This window comes from Heloderma suspectum, chromosome 5 (genome assembly GCF_057233095.1).
Source record: "Heloderma suspectum isolate Gila_16-S chromosome 5, 16-S_ref, whole genome shotgun sequence".
Lineage (NCBI taxonomy): Eukaryota > Metazoa > Chordata > Lepidosauria > Squamata > Helodermatidae > Heloderma > Heloderma suspectum.
Window position 1 is genome coordinate 182070571 of NC_139462.1, and position 8958 is coordinate 182079528.

General features: G+C 43.1%; 1 long non-coding RNA gene across 1 annotated transcript; it reads right to left on the reverse strand.

Annotated features, from left to right (window-relative positions):
* Window positions 1-398: 398 nt before the first annotated feature.
* LOC146344918 (uncharacterized) lies at window positions 399-6673 on the reverse strand. Its single transcript, XR_014792355.1, has 2 exons — window positions 5211-6673; window positions 399-2393 (listed from the first exon to the last, which is right to left on the reverse strand). It is a non-coding gene; the product is annotated as an uncharacterized LOC146344918 (long non-coding RNA).
* Window positions 6674-8958: the final 2285 nt, after the last annotated feature.

Consider the following 8958-nt stretch of genomic DNA (forward strand, 5'->3'; position numbering starts at 1 on the left):
CTGGAGTCTCATAAGAGGACTGATTGATTGCTGAAGGACCCAGATGGCAAACTCTACAAAGCACTGCTGGCAGATGTGTTGCTGCTGCGATGTTGTTTTATTTATTTATTTATTTATTGCTGCTCCCTCAGCTGATGCTGTTGCAAAGAGCTGAGCAATAACTTCCTGGCTATGCTCCATTTGAACAACCTTGTCATGTAACAGGGTCGTGTTGGCCTCAAAGTATATCACAAAGTTATCATTATAATAAAGAAATGGCCAGTTGATATTTAATTGTGATCCCATGAAAATTCATACTGTATAAACTTCATAGGATGCTTTGATTGAAGTGCTACAGCAAAGAATATTCTTCTGTAAAATATTCTGTTGCAGAACCCAGAGTCAGAGAGACCACGGAGTGAAGGAAAAAGAGATTCTTTATTTAACGCGCGGGCTTAAGGCTGGAATCGTTTCCAAAGAGCCAGAAGCCCCGATTTACATTAGCACATTGGTTTTATAGACATTGTGACATATATGAAATGGCTCCTCCTCTCCCTCCTGCATGGGGTTGCAATCCTCAACATTTTTCCTCCTAGCACCATTGTTTATAATACAAGAACTGGGTTATAGGGTAGCCATGATAAGGAGAGAACAGAAGAGAACAGCAGAGAACAAGATATACAATTGTATGACCTTTGACAAGATAAGGAATTCCTGTGTCTCGTCAGCTTACAACAATATATTCAAGGGAGAAAGAGCTCAGCAAGAACATGAAGCATGAGACTGCATGAGGCTACTTAGTCTGACCCCCGATATGGCTGCTACATTCCCCCCTTAAATGCATAATTTCATTACAATTATAGCATTTCTGATAACTATACAAAGCTTTTTGTGACATACATATTACTTAGCCTTTTGTTGGGCTATTAGAGCGTAGAGGGCAGCAGTTTTACTAGCTGAGACATAAAACAGATTGGTTAAACAGCGCATAAGACAAGGAACGCAGAGACATAACAGAACTTTTATGAACAATACTGGTAGAATTAGGATGAACAATGCTTTTAAGCTAGCTAAGATCTGGAAGCCAAGGGGTTAACTAATTGAGCTAATTGTTTTGTCTTATTGTTTTGTTAGCTACTATATTGTGCAGCTTGTTGATCTGTTCATCTACAGCATTGCCATTATCAGTTAAGTTAAAACAACAGAGCTTTTGGTGTGTCTCACAACTTAAATGATGAAGAAGGAAGAGGTAATCTATACCAGCTCTGTTTTTTAGAACTGCACCTCTTAGATCACGCAACTCTTTATTTAACAATGACAATGCTTGTGAGGTGGCATTTATGCTTTTGGCTAAGCTGCAAGCTAACCAGTTGTTCTTTAGACTATTAGCCAAGGCTAAACCTGGAACCTTAACCAGTGACATTGCTAAGGCCAATTTTTCTGAGTCAGAATATAACTGCACATGACTATTACAATTTTTAGTTAGTTGGAGTGCTCGAGGCTGCCGTTGACGGATTTTTTCAGGCTACAGGGGAAGAATTGGCACCAGTTCAATTGGCGGCTGAGGCAACATGGGTGGTTATCAGACAAGTTGGCAGGAATGAATGACCAAGTGCGGGAATTACATGTCTAAAACCATCCATGAGGCAAAAGTATGTGGGCATCATTAAAAGATATGTTTTGAATTTTATTACAGTGGAAGGGGGCCAGGGATAGCTTTGTATTTTCTGGAAAAAAATTTGACAATTAAGCATTTGTGCACACGTAGCATTTGTTTCAGCAATGATGGGGGTGCGTAGAGTGAACTCTGTAGGGGGTAGGATCTTTGCAACCACGCCCCAATTAGCATTTTGGGAATAAGTTAAACTTACACCATAAACTCTTAACATGGTATCTTTTTGAATTTTCCCAGGATGTCTACAGACAGGTATTAGGCAAGAGCTAATAAGCCTGTTTGCAGGTATACCTCTTGGCAAACAAAAATGTTTTACTCTCGTGATGTTAGCCAGGTGAAGCCAGTAATTATCAGCAAATCACTGGGACAAACTTCTTTTTCCAGGGGCAGACCCCCCTTTTTGCACCTTATTAAGGAAACACAATGCAACACTACTAACACTACAACACGCATGTTTGATCTTCTTTGGGATCTGACCGTACGCAGGGCAGCTATTCACCTGGCAAGCTGCAGTAGGGTCTAGTCCCCTTCTTCAATTCTCCAGTTGCAGGTCTGACCGTACGCAGGGGGACAGTTTCCCGGTGTGTCCACAGTAAGGTCTAGCCTGAGTCTTCTTACTGCTTTTTCAGAATGATTTTTAAAGGATTTTCAGGATTTCTGTTTATGGTCTACTTTCCCCCTCTCGCTCTCTTGACTCGTGTCCAATGTATCCAGGGTTTAATTTTAGCTGCTTTCATAGCTGCGGGGGTGGAAAGTATGACAGTTCTGAGTTCTTTCCATCTGGGAGTCAAAGGGTTATTTTTCCCTCTTTAACTCATACTTTAACTCTTGGTTGGAAAGGATGAGCTTCTGTGATGGGAATGGCTTATTTTTTTAAGACAAAGCGACGCTGGGCTTGAAGAACTTTGTTTAGTGTTTGGACTTCTTGTTGCTTGCTTTTGATGCTGCTCCAGTGTCAATTATGAAGTCAATGTCACGGCCCCTCACAGTCAATGTCACGGCCCCTCTCAAGCTGTCTCCCTCTTCGCCCATTCTGGTCCCTTTGGTTTTCTCCTTTGTGTATTTGATTTATTTTATTTGGGCATTCATGCCACTAATGTCCATCTTGTCCACACTGGGCACACTGGTTCTTTTTTAAGAATCTTCTGCCTCTGCCGGGTCTTCTTTTTTTTTTTCTTTCGTCCACGTCTTTTTGGGCCTCTGGGCTGAGGGGGGTGTATACTGGCGATAGGCATTTGAAAGACGCTCCAAGTACGCTCTGGGGCCTCGGTGGCACCTTGCAGCACTTTAGACACTTTGGTCATATTAATTGACTTCTTTATACCTGCCTTTCATGGCTTTTAACAGCAGGGTTTGATACTGGGTGAGGCGCTCTAGCCCCACTTGTGTTTTGGGATTCCAGCGAGGGGGGATTTATTTACAAGGAGACTTTATTGGGTAACTTACAGCACACAGGCGTACTTAATTTTTGGATCAGACAGCTTCTCTGAACCACGAGCTATTGCGCTAAATGGGTTTTTATACTATACATGTTACCCATAACACTAGCAAGCATTTTCAGCATAGGCTAGAAGTGTTTGGTTCTCAGGCACAGCTTCTTGTAAACAACTTCGCTTCTTAAAGTGCTTGATAACACTTTTTATTTATTAGTATGGGAAGACAAATTTTTTCTCTTTCTTTTGCTTTCTTTTTCTTTGCTGATCTGCCTGTATTGCAGATCATGTTTCAAACTTTTTATATAAAACTTTCCGCTCCATGCACCAGCCTTGTCTCTTCATTTGTCTTTTTCAAGTTAAACTTACTTAAACTTTTCTGCCTTACACTAGTCCCACTGACACACATTTGGGATAGGCCCCTCCTCTCCCTCTAGCTACATCTTTTTCATTTTAAAGAACTATTACATTATTGTGGCTACTTTACCCCAGGTAATAAGCTCCAGGCACAATCAGCTGCTTTTAATTTACCCTGGGGGCAACTATGGCCACGCTTCTTTTTTATAAATGTTTTTTCTTTGCCTTTTGCCTTTTCTTTTTTTCTCTTCTCTATCTGTCTTCTACTTTCTCTATTCTTTCTTTTCTACTTGCTTTTGTCTTTTCTCTTCGTTATCCATTGGGAACCACACAGTATCATTTGGAGTTGCAACTAACACTAATCTGCAAATATCACATATATTTTATGATATCTAAGAAATCATAAAATATACACAACAAACTTTTTCTGCAATTTAACACAATGAATGGAAAACACTTCTTGCATGGTAAGGCATGATGGAGCAGATCCAGCAATCATACTGGTCTTCTGGCTGAAAGCTCAGGGCTCATTAAAATCAAGGGACGGGCATACCCACACACGCAGAGTTCTAGGTCACCATTTTTGCATCGGCAACTCTATGCTGCATGAGTTCTGGCAGAAGGAAATCTAAAAGTTATAGATCAAACTCAGCCTGCTGTACACTGAGCTGACTACAAACATAGACACACGGTCCACAGCGATGAGAGTTCAAGTTTATCCAAAGCTTCACAGCACTGTCCATGGCAAGTCTTTGACAATTTAAAATTTTAGTCCATGTGCAGAGTGTCTCTAAAAAGCCCAGATGATGATGGAGGCAAACAGTGAAGGCTCTGGGCAATGAAGATGCGATGTTTCCAGCAAAGGCTCTCCACTTTTGCATCAGTTTAAAAAGGGGAAGTGTGGCCCTACACCCCTTTTGACAGACAAGGGCCTTTAACTTTTTCGCAAGGCCTCTGTCTAAACAGAGTGGCACAGCTCAGCTCTCTAGCCATGATGCTTTAACTTGGGCAACTCCTCTGTAAATTTTATTTTACTTCTGTCAGGTTCTCTCACAGACATTTTAAAAACTTACTCTTTTTTTTTTTCTCTTCTAACCTGGTACACGAAAGCACTGAAACACTGAGTGCCGAAACTCAGGACGCTGGGGGGTGATGGGCATCGCTTTATACTTGCATTTTTCAGGCAGCCATTAATCTTCGGGGAGGCGGTGGGGTGATTTGCAGGACTTCAAAGGCAAGCTTCTCAGTTTGTTTGTATTTGTAAATCCCAAGCTCAAAACAGGACACGATGAGGTACAGGGCCACCAAATTCTTGCTTTGGCACGGGCAACAAATAACTCGGGTTAGCTTTCTTCTCTGGGGTCTCAAACAGGAAAACAGTCTTAATTTAAAGTTGTAACATCACTGACAGCGTCAGCCAGCCAGCTACACAGATCTCATTGTTTTTTAAGACAGTTGCTCCAATATCTTCTTTTCTTCTTAATCAGGTTGGGTCTCCCAGCTTACACAGTTTATTGCAGCTTTCAGGAGCATGGTAGTAGCGTGATTTTGGCTTGGCCAGGAACATGCTGTCTGATTTCTCGGTCTCTTTAGCACACATACTTAGGCAGTGTAACACTGGACACTCAAATCAGTGAGATTTCTTTATTGCAGGGAATCCCACGGCAAAAGCTTAATGGTTACGCTCTTCAGAAATCATATAGCTGATGGTCAGTAGCTACAGGCTCTATGCAATTTTAACACAGTTCAAAGCTAAACATGGTTACCTTGACAGAGATCTTCAACGTGGTCTTTCCGCTTCATTCTGCTTTGGGACAGTCTTATGGCACACTTTTTACTCGAAGAGGGGTCTAGCCTGTGCTCTGGGGGCTGATTCTTCACCTTTATTTTCTATTTTGCCTTCATCTTCTGGGTCTTCATTTTCAGTTTCCATTTCTTAGGGATTTTATCTCAATTAGGCGAGGTGATGATGTTGCACAACTCAGAACGTTGTGGGCAATTTTCCTGCCCCCCCCCTCTCGGCGCGCTAGGCTAACAGCTACTTCTTCGGCCTTACACTCTCATGCTCCCACGCTTTGTTAAAAGCCAGACTGTCCTGCAACATTTTTCTAATTAACAGCCTCAGATCTTGTTTTTTTTTTCTCTCAGCTCGACCTTGAGCTTTTTGCTGTTTTCTCTCTCTATTCTGAATCTTTTTTTAAAAAAAACCTTTTTCCTTCTTTGTTTGACATACATCTCAAGGGGGTGCAAGGTTTGCTTCCCCCACCACCCATAGCCTCCCTTCTAAATTGAAGACAGACACAATTAGGGAATGGGAATTGGTCAGTGAGTAAGGGGTCTCACTGGCCGACACAAGAGGATTTTTCACATCACGCACTTTGCTACTGGCCTGGGCACCCGGACGGTCAACGGTATGCTTCAGAAACCGCAGTAGCCACTCACACAATCATTAATCTCTCCACTACATCCATATGTCCCTGCCACCCACTTTTCCCACTTTTTACCAGAGCGGAAAACGGCTTCCCCAGCTTCCTCAGCTTCCTACTGAGTACTGGCGCGCTAGGTACTGGCGCCCACTCGGGGGTGTGATCAGGCCCCCCTTCTACCCGCAAGGAGTAGGTTCTTTTGTATACGTATACCACCAACACTGACCTTCTTCATAAGGCGGGGCCCTCTTTTTTTCTGCCCAGTGGCCTTTCTCCCTAAAGGCGGGGCCCTCTTTTTCCCATATACTTGCCTTTCTCCTGAAGGCTTCCAATGTGGGTTTCAACTCAATTGCAGCTGCGATACAGGCAGGGCTCAAGTTCCTTCCTCCGCTTCCCAAGGTTCTCTTGCTGCTCGCTGCCGTTTGGGCGATCCCGGTGCAGGCTTTCTCCCATTCACTCGACAAAAAGGTCGGTGGCGCCAAGAAAGGGAGGCATGCGCCGAGCTCGTCCTCCCGGTGCGGCGATCAAGAGCAGGCAACTGCCACCTGTCTGGCTCAGAGCCTGCCACATCCGAGTCACGGCACCATTTATGTTGCAGAACCCAGAGTCAGAGAGACCACGGAGTGAAGGAAAAAGAGATTCTTTATTTAACGCGCGGGCTTAAGGCTGGAATCGTTTCCAAAGAGCCAGAAGCCCCGATTTACATTAGCACATTGGTTTTATAGACATTGTGACATATATGAAATGGCTCCTCCTCTCCCTCCTGCATGGGGTTGCAATCCTCAACATTTTTCCTCCTAGCACCATTGTTTATAATACAAGAACTGGGTTATAGGGTAGCCATGATAAGGAGAGAACAGAAGAGAACAGCAGAGAACAAGATATACAATTGTATGACCTTTGACAAGATAAGGAATTCCTGTGTCTCGTCAGCTTACAACAATATATTCAAGGGAGAAAGAGCTCAGCAAGAACATGAAGCATGAGACTGCATGAGGCTACTTAGTCTGACCCCCGATATGGCTGCTACAATTCTACTGTGCTGTTTTTTTTTCAGACCTCAACAGATAAGGCAGCATCGGTCACAAAAAGTGAGGTAATCTCTGATGTATCTGAAGTTTCAAGAGCAACCTTAACAACACATTTCTAAATTGACATTATTCATTCCTAATACTTGCATATCGCTTAATATAAAATCTTCAACATGTAATTCTATGCAGAGTAGCCCACTGTTGGAACATAGATTTACACACAAAGATTTGGATCCAAATTTAGGCATGTGCAACGGGACTGTTGGAAGCAGACATCCTGCCTTCTCCTATCCAAGGTAGCCCCTCCAGCCCCTAAAAATTCTACACACAGAAAAGTCTATCCCTGTTGAATGGGGTAGGCTGTATTCCATTCAAAATGAGCCTGCGTAGCATTTTCAGGTGGTTGGGGGTGGGGGTTTGCCATGGGAAAGAAGGTGTGGAGAAGTCTGCTTCTGCTAGCCCAGTTGTATGTGCCTGAGCTGCCCAGTTGCATGTGCCAGTTGCATGTGCCCATAATTTGCAAAACCTTTGATTTGAAGCAATGTGAGTAAGAGCTTATGTGCAACAATAGTTGAGGCTTAGATTAAACAGAGTAATTGAGAAACAGTTAACAGTGGGAGTGTAAGGCAGGGGTAGGCAGAAGGTAGATCGGGATTTACTGGAAGATCTTTGGGGATTTGCAGTAGACCAGCAAGGGTTTCTGACATCCAGTGGTTTAACAATGGCAACAGTAAAAAGTCTTTCCCCCCCAACCTAAATGAGTCTGTTGAAATCAAGGAAGTTTGGGGAAAATAGTAGGTTTGTGTGTAACCTTCATTTCTGGTACTGAAAACAAATTCCTGGGCTGTGCATGGACTCATCCCAAAGGCACCTTGTTCTGTTTTTTTTTTTTGAGCTACTATTTTGCAGCTGGTTCCAGTTGGTGGACCTTAGGGTTCTATTGAAAAACAAAGTAGATCCCATAAGCCCAAAGTCTGCCAACTCCTGGGGTAAGGAAGCTAAAAATGTTGAACTGGCCAAATAATTTTCTATGGAAATCGAATGCATCAACTCGGGAAATAGTGGTGACAGAATTTCTCCTCCGAGTTTTGCCCATCCCTGCTTATGTTTACATTAATGAGTTGGATCCAAACTTAGTCATACTTAGAGCACACTAAATATAGCTAAGGAGATCGTTACCTTGTCGTGGTGCTGGAGCTTGAGCACCAATGACGCCTTGAGCTAAACCGTGAAGGGACATCCAAGACGGGAAGGTCATGGCAGAGAGGTCAGACTAAATACAATCCCTGGGGAAGGAAATGGCAACCCACCCCGGTATTCTTGCCATGAAAACTTAATGGATCAGTACAACCAGAGATATGTCAGTATACCATCGGAAGATGGGACTCCCAGGTTGGAAGATGGTCCAAATGCTACTGGGGAGGAAGAGAGAATAAGTTCAACTAGCCCCAGATGTGATGACACAGCTAGCTCAAAGCTGAAAGGACAGCTAGCAGCTGACGGTGTTGGTGGTGAACGACGAATCCGATATTCTAAAGAACAACACACCATAGGAACCTGGAATGTAAGATCAATGAGCCAGGGCAAATTGAATGTGTTTATTGGGGAGATGTCAAGATTAAATATAGACATTTTGGGTGTCAGTGAACTGAAATGGACTGGAATGGGCCACTTCACATCAGATGACCACCAGATCTACTACTGTGGACAAGAGGACCACAGAAGAAATGGAGTAGCCTTCATAATTAATAATAAAGTGGCTAAAGCAGTGTTTGGATACAATCCAAAAAATGATAGAATGATCTCAGTTCGAATTCAGGGTAAGCCATTTAACATCACAGTGATCCAAATATATGCCCCAACCACAGATGCTGAAGAAGCAGAAGTAGATCAGTTCTATGAGGACCTGCAGCGCCTACTGGATAATATGCCAAAAAGAGAAGTTATTTTCATTACAGGAGACTGGAATGCTAAGGTGGGTAGTCAAACGACACCTGGAATTACAGGCAAGCATTGTCTGGGAGAACAAAATGAAGTGGGACATAGGCTCATAGAAT